Source organism: Bidens hawaiensis, unplaced genomic scaffold (genome assembly GCF_021521415.1).
Source record: "Bidens hawaiensis isolate Kalapana, Puna unplaced genomic scaffold, B.hawaiensis_p1.1 tig00003058_1, whole genome shotgun sequence".
In the NCBI taxonomy this organism is placed as follows: domain Eukaryota; kingdom Viridiplantae; phylum Streptophyta; class Magnoliopsida; order Asterales; family Asteraceae; genus Bidens; species Bidens hawaiensis.
In genome coordinates this window covers 2,374,744-2,388,992 of record NW_027491165.1, presented here as the reverse complement: position 1 = coordinate 2,388,992, position 14,249 = coordinate 2,374,744, and the positions used below count along the sequence as shown (strand labels likewise).

Sequence of the window (14,249 nt, the reverse complement as noted above, 5' to 3'; positions counted from 1 at the left end):
ATAGAAGATAACCTCCTTTATTTCATGCGATGGGAGTTTCGACAGTGGAGAGAGAAAAAAATGGTCCACTCGGAGTACGCCGCGTCATGTGGGAAAACCAAAAAAGCGAAAAAGGTGTACAATCAGGTACAGTTCACAGCCGGCATTGACGTCACATCAACTATTCGGCGCCTACAAGCTTGTCATGTTGTCCTTTTTCATGTTTATCTTCACCACACAAAAATATCTCCACCCAACTTGAAAAGTTAAAAAATTCCCAGAAAAAACCTTAAGTCCAGAAATTTCACCCGCATAAAACTTCATGCGGAAGAAACAATGGACTGGGGGACTTATAGTGGTAGGGCACAAAAAAGACCCGAATATCCTTAAGGACCACCCGCAGGTGAAAGAGGACTCCCTCAGAAGTTACCCGCGGAGTATATAAACCACCGCAAAACTCAAAATAGACGAAGAACTATAACAAACTCTACAAACTATGTGCGGGAGGATCCAGACACCCTCAGAAGTCATCCGCAGGGTACTATTCCCACCCACAAAGATGACCAGAAAGTGACGTCAGAGGACAGCTGTAATTAACCAACTCCTTTCTAGAAGATTTACCAAGATCCTTTATTGGAAAGCACGAGACGTAACAGCCAATAGAAGAAGGACAGCTGGCGAGGTTGTTACAACCATGCACATGGCCAAAATAGCTCGTCCAATCATGTGTGGACACGTGTCCAGGTTGTTACAACCATGCACATGGTCGATATAGCTCGTCCTATCATATGCGGACACGTGTCCAGCCAGTTACGAAAGCATCTTCTGGAAAGGGACAGCTGGACCAATCACATTCCCTTACCCTTCGGCTATAAATACCATTTGTCATCTCCGTGAGGTATTCAGTCACCCTCCACTATCTACTCTAAATACGTAAGTACTTTTTATCCATCGGAATTGTACTTATTCTCACGCCGGAGAGTGGTTACGGGAAGACCCCCTTCTTGACCTTCCTGTAACGAGCTCACGGTGGTTGTTTTGCAGGTTTTCGTCATTGGACTTGAGAGATCGAACTCTTATCGTTAGTTTGGTAATTGTTTGTCTCGTACCCTGTGGACTCATTGATATAACTCCGAAAGGATTATATCCGTGTTTCTTCACTGGGTCAATCCAATTCAACATAATCTATCATTTAGCCTTGTTTCGTCATATCTCAACCAAATAGTGGCATGGCCATTTTTTTTGCTCCTCATCCGTCTGTTGTTCACTATCATATTCTAGATCTCTCCACACATGCAAATACAATAAAAACAATCCAAAGTAGATTCCGTTCCACAAAACGAGTGCTTCACAAAAGAATATTATATATGTACGATATGGCGAAAATTGAGTGTTTAAATGTTATAAAACCCGTTTTTGTACCAGAAAGAGTTGTAATGAGATCATAACTAGCATTTTATTTTTCATTTATTTGAATCCGGGATACACCGACACGTGTTATAGAGATTATTAATATTCCGTGTCCCTTTAAACTCAAACTCGTTTAATCCCAACCAAATACTTTACGCTCAATAATATACAATATTACCAACATTGTTATCTCGTCCCCAAACCTGACACCAGTGACCAAAACTTACTCGCTTCACGAATTATTGAAGATTTCCAAAACCACACTTGATGCGACCATGCACCCTAACCATAGCATAATAGCTATTATCTTTTAACCGCTTATTTCTTTGGCTCTGATTATGAAGATAAGGACTTTACTCCCTTTATGATCCCCATAACCATTGCTCGTGATTTTTTTTGTCTTTCTCTTTATTGTTTTTTTTTCTATATGTATTTCTAGGAGGTCAATTTTTCACCTCTTTATCTTTTTCCGTTTAATATTTATGGAGGTGCTATGATACGGTGGCGTGGTGTGTGATAGACGAAATACAACTCAACCGATTGTAGTCGAGATTTAATCTTTTACCACAAGCATTAGGATGAGAAACTAAACGCATATATTCATTATAAGGTTATTTCGTAAAGAATTGGCGTTCATAAATGAGTTGAGTCTATCAACACATCCCAAATTATCTATGTTTTCCTCCCCCAGGATTACTATTTCACATTTAAGCTTTGACATGCTAGTTTCCTATCATTTCTCATGTGCAAACTTGAGCATTGTCGACGCGAATAGCCGTTTAAAAATTAAATTTGAAACAAAATAATATAAACTAGTTGGTCCAATAAAACTCCGCCAAGTGGACCAATCATATGCAATCTGACATCAAACTTTTCAATTACTATATACATACATACAGAGGTGAGATCTAGAGAGAACTCTTCTTAAAAAGAGAACTAAAGAACTAGTAAATAATTATTTTTAACTATTTAAAAAAAATAATTTCTGATTTTTTTTCTTTCCTCCTTCTAATAAGATGATATTGTTACTAAAAAAATGTCGGTGTAGTGCATATGTGCACTAATGCCTATTGCATATATACAATAGCGTTTTATTGCATATAATACAATATAATTGCATTATACAATACACACTATTAAATATATGCAAATACAACACTAATAATTGTATGCAATACACACCATCGTATATATGTAATACAACACTAATACACATATGCATATATCGATTTTTATTTATTTTTGTATATAATATAACACCATTGCATATATACAATACAAACAAATGCATATATGCTAATCAACACTATACATATAAAAATACACATTAGTGCACATATGCATTAAAAAAATCGATGAATTACAACAAGTTTTTTTTTAATTTTATTTATTTATTTTTTATTTTTATTTTTTTTTTTTGTGATGAAGAATAACAACATATAAGAAGTATGAAAGAAAAAAAATTAAAACTATTTTTTTAATTAAATTAAAAATACTTGATTATTACTTCTTGAGTTCTCTCTTTAAGGAGTTCTCTCTTGATCATTTCCCTATACATACATATATATACACACACACACATATATATATACATACATTCACACACACACACACACACACACACACATATATATATATATATATGGTAAGGATCCTAAGAGAACTCATTGAAAATTGAGAACTTTGATAATCATTTTGAGCCACAAAAAAAACCTCTAAAAAAATATTTAACAAAAATTTTTAAAAAGTAAAAAAACCAAAATTCTTATGTTTTGTTCCGGTTTCATAAAACAATTCGTATTATACACATGTGTATAATTTCATTTAATCTCTAATTACGCAATATACACATATGTACGTTATCATTTACCTTAAATTGTGTGTATGTGTATAAAAAAACATGTATGTACATATACGTACATATTACACATATGTGTATAATTTAGCTAAACCGAGACATTTTTTTATGAAACCTGGATGATAAATAAGAAGTTTGATTTTTTTATCTTTTTTTTTTGTTTTATGATTTTTTAAAAATTTTGGGTTTTTTGTGGTCTAAAATGTTTCTCAAAGTTCTCAATTTCAACATAGTTCTCACATAATCCTGATCCTATATATATATAAAAGAAAGCTCAAAATCTTATGTGTCGCGATGTAGGGCTCCCCCTTTTTATGGAAGTCACCAGATTACTTGATTTTTGAATGGAGGCTTCTCATGTGTTTGACCCGAATTCACGGGTATGGGTCTCGTCAAACCCAGATATTTCTTAAACGGGTTATAACATCTCATTAAATTAAAAACTAATCTCACCAAATATTTTATATAAAAATCCTATAAAGTATGGATATACTAAAAATTAATATCTGATTTAATTTAAAAAAGATATATATTATTTATAATTAAAAAACCAATTTTATAGTAAAAAAAATAAACATGTCTTACGTCTCATCAAAATCATATAGCTTTTAAACCGGGTTATAACATCTCATTTATTTGTGAAACAGTTTATCATCAAACCATAAGTATATTATTAACTTTCATACAATAATCTTTTTTAAAAAGTAAATAAATATTAAAACAAATAATATAAAACAACCAACTGAAATGTAAACTCAAATGATGCTATTTTAAGTTTGTGTTCATAACATTGTTCGGTTCAGTGCTACTTGACAGAAACAACCTGATCCGTATACATTTGGAAGTGTGATAGAATTTTATTATGGGTATGTTTAGCAAAACTAGTTGTTGGTTGTTAGCTGAAAGTTGGAAGCTGAAGGCTGGAAGCTGGTGGCTGAAAGCTGGTAGCTGTAACTTTTAAAATATTTTTAGGTGTTTGGAATTGGCAGAGTAGCAGAAACTTTTGATAAAACTAGCTGGGTGCCCACGTGGTGCGGTGGAATGGGCGCACAACCTAACATCAACCGCATAATCAGTGTCGGTACATTATTCACCTAATGACAATGCATACATAACACGAATGTAGACGTGTAATTTATGGAAAGGCAGTAAACGTGAAACTGATGTCGAAAATCAAGAAAAAAAAGCTGAAATATACATTAATTTCAAGTATATAATTTTTTAAACTAACCTATTTTGATCTGAATCTCATTATGAACAAGCATTGTTATAATCTGAAACATGTTCTGACCTGACCCCATTCGACTCAAAAGCGTACCGACACGAACCAAACTAATTTAACCATTTTTGTATCGACTCATTCTGACCCTAATTTGGTCTTACACATGACTTGAGCTCACCTGACTCGACTTGTTACCGATCCTAACCGATCACGTAGTTTGTTAACTTTTAAAGATAAAGAAGTATAACAATATCATACTCAAATTAAAGAGAATAAAATGCTCACTTTTATTATGTAATTTATTTAAAAAATTTATTAACGTATGAAAAAGTTACGACCCCTTAAAAAGTCGTGAGGGTAGTTAGTTTTAAAAAAGGGTTAAATGTGTAACTATTATATAAATTAACAAAAGTTTATAGAAGTTTAAATACCAAACTTATAAATTCAAATGTAAAAGCTTGTAGCTAGCTTTTCTCTCAAACGCTAGTAATAATAGGGTTCAAGTATGAAACTTTTTCTACCAACCTAAAAGCTAGCTTTTCTCTCAAACGCTAGTAATAATAGGGTTCAAGTATGAAACTTTTTCTACCAACCTAAAAGCTTGAAGCTACCTTAACCAAACAAAGCTTTTTATTTAATATGAGTTTTTTTTTTAAAGTTTGAAGCTGTTAAAAGTTCCTTGCTAAACATATCCTAATTCTATTAAAGTGAAGTGTAAGTTCAAATAATGTTGTTTTAAGCTTATGCCTATAAGGCTGACCGGTGCTAGTTGATCGAAACAACCGGAGTTTTATTTATTTCAACATGGCAGCATATTCATAACACAATATATTCATCACAGCACTATTACAACGTCAGCACTACTCAGCGTCCACAACAACACAGCCGCCAACCACAAATACAACCACCGCCGCCACCCAGTTTAAGCAAAAGCACGGTCTCTCCTCACCGGAGCTTTAAAGAAAAGCTTTTTGTGCTGCGTTTGTATCACCTTCTGCACCTCCTTAGCCGGAAAACCAAAAGTCAGCTCCAACGCCACATCTTCCCATTGACTCATCACATTATCCCGCCCCGCTAGCGGGAAGCATTCGTTTTCATCTGAATTCAACCCGAAACCTACCATTTCAAGAGTTTCCTCACCGAATGCTTCAATTACAACAAGAAGACCAGGCGGAATTACAACCACCATCCCCGGTCTCAATTTTGAGCTCACTTTTTGATAGCGTGGGTGAATTTCACCACCACCGGAGGCTTGCTCGGACAAGTGAGGGCACGCCATTTCAAAATGACCGACACCGTTCGACACCAGAGTTGCCTTGGTGTTGTAAAAGGGTCCCGCCATTGATCCCTACAAAAGTAAATTTATTTAAGATTATAAACAAATTATAGATCGTGCGCTCAATTTTCAAGAGAAATCAAGGAAACAAACAAAAGTAGCCAGCAAATTTCACTCGTAAGACCAAGACCACCCATAGTGAGAGAAGAAGTATACCCAACAAAATCTCACTCATAATTTCACTATTAAAACCACCTATAGTGGAAGGAGTGAGAGGAGCCAGGAGAAGCCGATGTATGTGGGGCCCACTCACCTCTATCAATATTTTTTTTCCTAATCAGTAAAATTGTGACATATCTTCCTCTAATCTCCCCCACTACTACATCCATAAAATACAATTCATTTTCTTGTTAAGTGACATCACGTGACACTTCTTCCATTTCCCCCTACCACCATGCATGGTCTAACAAACAATTTGTGAGGTTTTGAGATTGTTTTAAGTTGTAAAATATAGTAACTCATATAATATAAGGTTTAGATAAACCAAACAGAACACTTAGCAGAATCCAAATATATAGAAATCATATTAGTAGACTATGCATAAGTGCTAAGACAAACTATACTAGTAATAACTATAATAGAGGCAATGAAAAACGCACCCGAGTTATGTTGTAGTATGAAAAGGCGACGTTGATATCTCCTAGAGCAGGAAAATCTTTGGAGTTAACCTCGTGGGGGATTCCGTTCTCGTTTGCCACTGACGGTTCTTTCTTGTAGATACTTGTATGTCTACCCTTCTCCTTTCGCTCACAGAAGAGCCATAACCCACCTTCATCTTCTCCGGCCAACGAACTAATTTGCTCAGGCGTAGCTTTCCTAAACGCCCCTTTGTTCTACTTTCTGCTCCCCGAACATCCTCTCTATCGATTCCCGTTCAACCTAAGACAATTCAAAGACATATAACTTGAAAATAGTTATTTTATAACAAATATACGTATCCGGTACTAGTGCTATCCAGTACTAGACGGATAGTACTAGTACTGTCTCACTTATAGAGGTATGACTCAAAACGGATCCAGTACTATCTCAATAAAACTTACTTCAAATGCAGCTTCAAGAACTTCGTGACTGAACGCGTTGAAGAAACCACGTCCGGCGCCAGGGCCGGCCCAATAGGCCAATTGGGCTAAGCAAGGGCTTGAGGCCCCCTAAATTATAAGGCCCCCATTTAAAAAAAATTATATATCTTATACAGATAATAAGCACCGATGTTAGGACCTAACAGTTAGGTTTTAATGGAGTCGGAGAAACAAAACGACGCACGCGTGATCGATGATACTGATGGACTGCTGGAGATTCACTAACCAAGGATGGAGAGATTGGACAACAACAACACTCCATTAAATCATAACGGTAATTTTTTTTATTATTATCAACAATTAATGGATCTAAATCTCTAATCAACTAGTATAAACTAACCCTTGATGCGAATTAACCCATCAGACATACAACAATCGGCTGTGACGACTGACGAAATACCCATACAACATCTGTGAGCCTGCTGCCTGTGACGGCTGACGAAACAAACAATCGGCTGGCCTTTCACCTCTGTGCAATCAGTTACTGACTAACTCCCTAAGCTTTCTGGCTTCTACAATCAGTAAACGAATCGGTTAGTTTTAAATTTTTAATTCAGCCTGATTATTGCTCTATTGTTTGTTTGCTTGTTTAGATTTTTAATTGTTTAGACGGTTTACTGTTGAGGTTAATTTTAGATTTCAGCCTATTTCCCTATTTGCCTACTTGACATTTGTGCTTAATTGTATATTTGTATTAGAATAGAATTTGTCTTAATGTCACACCGACACCAAACATACGAATCCGGTTATGCAAAAAAACAAAAAAGACTTAAAAGGGAGGCTTTAGTTCAATCACAAAAATGAGCTATTTTAAAATTTTTCACATCCCCAAAAACTACAAACAATGAACATACAAATGACGATCATCCTATAGATAATGACTTTATAAATGACGAACAACCTACAAGTAATGAACTTACAAATGACGAACAACCTACAAATAATGAACCTACAATTGATGAGTTAACAACAAGTGACGATGAACCTATAAATGATGATCAACTTCCAAATGAGAATCAAGCTAAAGAGCCTCCAAATATTGTTGACCCAAGTCAATGGAATAATATCAATAGTAATTTAAGGGATCTAATGTAGAAAAAGGCCCGGTAAAAATTTATGGTTACAACTTTCCAAAAGATGAATATTCAAGAAGCTTTAATACTTCTCTTTATATCCGAAAGTTACCGAATGGAGAAAAAATAGAAAGAAAATGGTTGGTTTATTCTATAGAACTAGATAGAGCATTTTGTTTTTGTCGTAAGTTATTCAATATGAATCAATGTATAAGTAAATTAGCATATGAAGGTAGTAATGATTGGAGAAATCTTAGTGCTAAATTAAAAGAACATGAATTAAGTAATGCGCATATTGTCAATATGAGAACATGGATGGAATTAGAGATAAGATTGGCGAAAAATAAAACAATTGATAAACAAACTCAAGATCAAATAAATAAAGATAAAGAACATTGGAGAAACGTGCTAATAAGAATACTCGTCGTTGCAAAGTGTTTTAGTAAAAAGAATATAGCATTTCGTGGGAAGAATGAAAAAAACTATGAAGAAAATAATGGTAATTTTTTAGCTATTATCAAGATGATTGCGGAATTTGATCCAATAATGCAAGAACATATTCGACGCATAAAAGACAATGAAATTCATAATCATTACCTTGGACACAAAATGCAAAACGAATTGATTTGTTTGTTAGCAAATGAAATAAAAACTAAAATTATTAAAAAGGTTAAGGAAGCTAAATATTTTTCAGTTATACTTGATTGCACTCCCGATGTAAGTCACAAAGAACAAATGTCCATTTTCTTACGATGTGTAGATGTTTCATCAACTCCGATTCAAGTTAATGAATATTTTATAGGATTTTTAATAGTACATGGTACGAGTGGTAAAGGCCTTTTTGATGCCATTATTAAAGAAATTAGTAATCTAGGGCTTGATGTAAATGATATTAGAGGACAAGGTTATGATAATGGATCGAATATGAAGGGAAAACATCAAGGCGTGCAAAAATGATTGTTAGACATTAACCCTTGAGCATTTTACACACCATGTGGTTGTCATAGTTTAAATTTAGTAATTTCTGATATGGCTATCTCTTGTAACAATGCTGAGGATTTTTTTGGTGTATTACAACGTGTTTATTGTTTGTTCGCATCATCCACTAAAAGATGGAATATTTTACTAGATAATGTAAAACATTTAACTCTTAAACCATTATCACAAACACGTTGGGAAAGTCGATTAGAAAGTGTTAAAGCAATTAAGTTTCAAGCTTCGCAAATAAGAGAAGCATTATTGGATTTATATGAGGATAGTACTGATCTTAAAACTAAAGATGATGCTAAAAATTTAGCTACGGTACATTTTGAAAAATTTGAATTTTTATTAGCGATGGTTATTTGGTATGATATTTTGTTTGCTATTAATATAGTTAGTAAAAACTTACAAGCAAAATATATGTGTATTGATGATGCTATAAACAACTAAATGAACTTATTTGTTTTTTTAAAACTTATAGAGAGGAGGGATTTGAAAAGGCTATGACCGTAACTAAACAAATATGTCTAGATAGTGGTATTGAACCTGTTTTTCGTGAGAAACGTATTATTCGTAGAAATAAAAAGTTTGATCAAAATACTAATAATGAAACTTTAAAAACTCCTATCGAATGTTTTAGGACTGATTATTTCTTATACATAGTAGATCAAGCTATATCTTCACTCACAAGTAGATTTAATCAATTTAAAGAGTTTGAAACTATTTTCGGTTTTTTGTTTAGTATAGAAAAGTTAAAATCGTTCGATGAAGAAATTTTAAAAAAGAAGTGTATTAATCTTGAGAATTTTTTAAAACATGATGACAAGGTAGACATTGATGGTTTAGATTTATTTCAAGAACTAAAAATGCTAAGGGATATGATAGATATAGAATCTGACACACTTATAAACATATTAAATTATATTAAAAAGTTTGATTCTTTTTCGAATACTTATATTGCTTATAGAATTGTGTTAACTATTCCTGTGACCGTTGCTTCTGCAGATGGTAGTTTTTCTAAATTAAAGTTGATAAAAAATTATTTAAGATCTATAATGTCACCAGAAAGATTAAATGGTTTAGCTCTTTTGTCGATCGAGAAGAACTTTTTAGGAGAAATTGATTATGATTATTTTATTAAACATTTGCATCTATTAAAGCTAGAAAAATAAATTTCATATAAATATTATTTTTTACCGACACGAAATAACTTTAAAAAAAAAATTTTAACTCTGCCGACTATAAACGTTTGGTTTATTATTGCCGGTCCCAAACCCGGATAAAGGAGGAGGGTTTATACTTAAAAAATTTGGAAAAAAAAGGCCCCAACTTGATAGTTAGCTTGAGGCCTCTGAAAACCTTGGGCCGCCACTGTCCAGCGCTAAAGATCTGAACAAGAGATTTAATCAAAAATCCACATTTAAATACTCAATAATTCAAATTGGTCATTTGTAAATGTGTAATTTTATTTGTTCCCCACCTCTAATTCACCCCGAACGGAGACGGAACGTAGAATCTTGGCCAAAACAAGCCGTTCATTGTCATCGGTGTTCACTAGATACACGGTGATTCCAACCGGTACTCGAAAAAGATCTCCCCCCTTAACATTAAAACTCTTTCTTGAATTTCCTTCGATCATGGTAACCCTTCCCTGACCTGTAAAACATCAAAACACGTTAGAATAGTATAATCGAATATTCATGGGAGGCTCGGTGATACGATCCAGGAGACCAGGCCCATAATTGACCCGTGGCTTGACCCGGCAGCAACCCAACCGAATAAGAAGGAAGAATGAGTCCATGCAGTTTAAATTGTTTTCCCCACGTTGCATTTAGTTGTTTTATATTTCTTTCCATGTTGCATGCATTTACTATGTTAGTGGGAGTACCCACCTGCACATTTGTTTCCTTTTGCTTAAGTTTAGGTCATGTTAGTTTTTATTTTCCTTTATATATTGTAATGTTTATGCATTAAAGAAAACTAGAGAAAATTGTTTCAAATCCTTTGTCTTCTTTCTTGGAGTTTTGCCTACTCTACAGGCAACCCACCACTCGGAGGGTGTGGGAGCCGCACCATCGGCCGGGCACATAAGTTTCGGTGGCACAAACTATTTTTATACGTATTAATATATATGTTTTTTCTGGTGTTAAAAAAAAGTTATTTACAATGGTTTATGAGATAATTACATGCTCATTATGGAATTTGCTTATAATAAATCGGTCGAAACAAGTTTTATCCATATACACTAGCGAATAAAAACCTACGGGCCTTTTTATTTTGGCTCGGCCGAGGTATTTAAATTCTTGGAGACGGTCAAACGAATAATAACGTTCAAAGTTAGCAAAAATTTGTACCGTTTAAAACGTAGTTCAGCGCATCGGCATCCCAATGACTCGGTTGAATGAACGTTCGAGGTTCGACTTGAAGAACCCCAGCTCGGTATTTCTCGATACCCCTGAAAATCTTGGACTGATCGGTGAACTTTTGAAGAAACCAAGCGTTACCGCGTTCGGTTTCTAGTTGAGCCGCGAAGTGATCAAACACATAAGGATTGTTATTGTTGTCGTTACTCCAGCCTTGTTCGGGTTGGGTTGTGGCGGCGGTTTCTCTTTCCCACTTGCCCTTCTCTTTATGGTACTTCTCGCAGCTTTGCGTGCACCTCGGTTTGTCTTCTTGGTCGGTACCGATGATCTGCTCGCACTTCTTCTTGCAAATCACCATTTCCTGGTTCGGGTCACTCGAACCAGAGCTTGTGTAAACGAGAAAGGTGGCTAAAAATAACAAGGCGGCAACGCAAATCTTGCCTTTAAACCCCATCTTTTCCGGTTTATAAGTTTGAACGGAGAACCATCGTGTATAGTTATTTATACAGTCTTCGAGCAAATCAGCAGTTGAGGTGGCGGATGAGAGGATGAATATATTTGACAAGTGTTGAAGTTGCTACATACGTGTTATGTTTTTTTTTTTTTTTTGTTTTTTCTTTTAATAATTTTCATCTATGATTTATTGTGTAAGAGTAAACTATGGTTAGTCTGAACATACCGACAAGGCCAATACAATAACATTAACAATGGTTTGTCTGGTCTAACAGTCGATGGTCAATGCCATGTCGATACTAAGTCCACACATAATATGCTAAAAGATAAAATAGTTATATTAGAAAATTCTTTAAACAAGATAATTATTTTTAATTCAATATATATTAGGTATACTTGCATGATAAACAGAGTGTGTTATATATAATAAATTGATGGCCTTGGGAACTTTGTCCCAACGTGTAGTGGAAAGAAACCGACAAATCTCATTGAAGATACTCAAATGCACCTTACATTACAATGAGATTTGTCATTTTTTCCAAACTGTCGATACCAATTTGTTATAAAATCAACTTTATATTACATTTAAAAGCGAAAAATACAGTTTCAATATTTTGTTTTAGTTTTTCTTCCACATATATATGTTACAACAATTATCGTCTACTTAACTTCTTTATCAAGTTATATGCTTTTAAACGTTATACAATACTTTCTACTTAACTTCTTTATCAAGTTATATGCTTTTAAACATTATACAATACTTGCAAAACAATTTACAAATAGTAGTATAACTTAATACTTTTAGATGTGTATGCTATCCTTATGCATTAGCCATGCTAGTAATCTCTGCATCGTTCCAATTTTATTGGATGTCCCCGAAAATATTTCTTGCAGGATCAATCCCACTTGATACTGATTGAGTGTTAGTTTTATTCAAAGTTTTGTAATAAATTTAAGTTTTTACACACAACATATTTCCTTGATTAAGCTATATTGATATGTGAAATTGAAAAAAAATTAAAAATATATTCAATATAAATACATATATTTAACTGGAACACACAACGTACCAGATTTGCAACCACTAGAGATCCTAGTTGAATGCCCATGAGGAGGTTGATACTCACTGACGTGCTCAAATAGTAATAAACAATTAATACATGTACAAACTAGTTTTAAATGTATAAGACCTAAGCATACTAAATTAAGCATGAAAACAAACAAGCGTACCTATTATGTGTATAGTATAGTGAAGGTATATGTTGGATATCAACCTGTGGATACATTTGCTAATGATACTATATTATCATAATGCAACATAAGTAGTCTTATATGTAGTCTTGAGTAAAAGTTTATTTTAGTAATCATGGAAGAAGACAAGAAACTAAATACATAAGCTAAGAGTGTAGAAGCAACAAATGATGAAGTAATCATTTAGAATCAAATTATCGAGAATGAGCTGACACAAACATTGATATTATCTATAAAACTATTTTAGAACTTAATCTAATAATACTAGGTGAGACGCTAAGATGGATTAATACTCGACTAGGTTAATCCCACTAGAACAAGAATTTACGGCTATAGCTACACTCACGTTAAACCCATTCCAGCGAAACAAAGTTTATTATGAACACTTGTGATTTAAGGTTTCTTAATTTCATTCTTACAAGACTACGAACAATTGCGATTTATGACTCGTACAAACCAGTTTAAAAGAACATAACTAGGTAGCTCACATGTTTTAATGATTATTTACCTAGTTGTCTATTATTATTTAGGTTTCAAGCCTAGGTTAAAGGACATCAACATAAACTAGAGTCTAGATATAGTCCAGGTCAAATCTAGTTAGAATAACTTAATTGAAAGACCGGCCTAGTCCGCACAACTCAACAACAATCAATTAGCCCATGCAATTAAACACATCATAAGATAATATAACAAACCATTAAAATCCACCTACATATATAAATCAAAATCCAAAATATCAAGTCAACTAAGAATCATCTCGATGCTATGATTATGGGAGAGTGGTCTTCTTTTAATTTTGATAACTTGAAACGTATTCTTCGCATATTTTACTTGTGTTCGGGGCTAAAGATTAATCTCCATAAATCAGTGTTATTTGGAGTAGGTGTAGAAGATGGTGAGATCGATATCCAAGCTGGTTTCATGGGTTGTAAGCCGGGTAGAATCCCGTTTTCTTATCTAGGGATTATGGTGGGTGCTAACATGAATAGGGTGGTTAATTGGGAACCGGTTGTGTCCAAGTTCAAGAAGAGGCTTTCTAAATGAAAAGTTAATTCGTTATCTATTGCCGGTCGGGTAACCCTTATTAAATCGGTGCTGGATAATCTTCCCACTTATTATTTTTCGCTTTTTAAGGCACCCAAGAAGGTTATCAATGATTTAGAAGCTTTGATGAGAAGGTTCTTATTGGGTGGTTCGGATGAAGTGAGGAAGATGTCATGGGTGGCTTGGGAGGTAGTCACCAA

At 34.1% G+C, this 14,249-nt stretch overlaps 1 non-coding gene and 1 pseudogene across 2 annotated transcripts; both read right to left on the bottom strand.

Moving 5' to 3' along the window:
- Positions 1-5,221: 5,221 nt before the first annotated feature.
- Positions 5,222-11,894, bottom strand: LOC143622157 (vicilin Jug r 6.0101-like; annotated as a pseudogene). The gene is made up of 6 exons (XR_013151645.1): positions 11,293-11,894; positions 10,419-10,594; positions 10,297-10,327; positions 6,846-6,895; positions 6,405-6,684; positions 5,222-5,817 (listed from the first exon to the last, which is right to left on the bottom strand). The product of XR_013151645.1 is annotated as a vicilin Jug r 6.0101-like (transcript).
- A 643-nt stretch (positions 11,895-12,537) lies between these two features.
- LOC143622212 (U6 spliceosomal RNA) lies at positions 12,538-12,639 on the bottom strand. Its single transcript, XR_013151654.1, has one exon. It is a non-coding gene; the product is annotated as a U6 spliceosomal RNA (small nuclear RNA).
- Between the last annotated feature and the right edge of the window lie 1,610 nt (positions 12,640-14,249).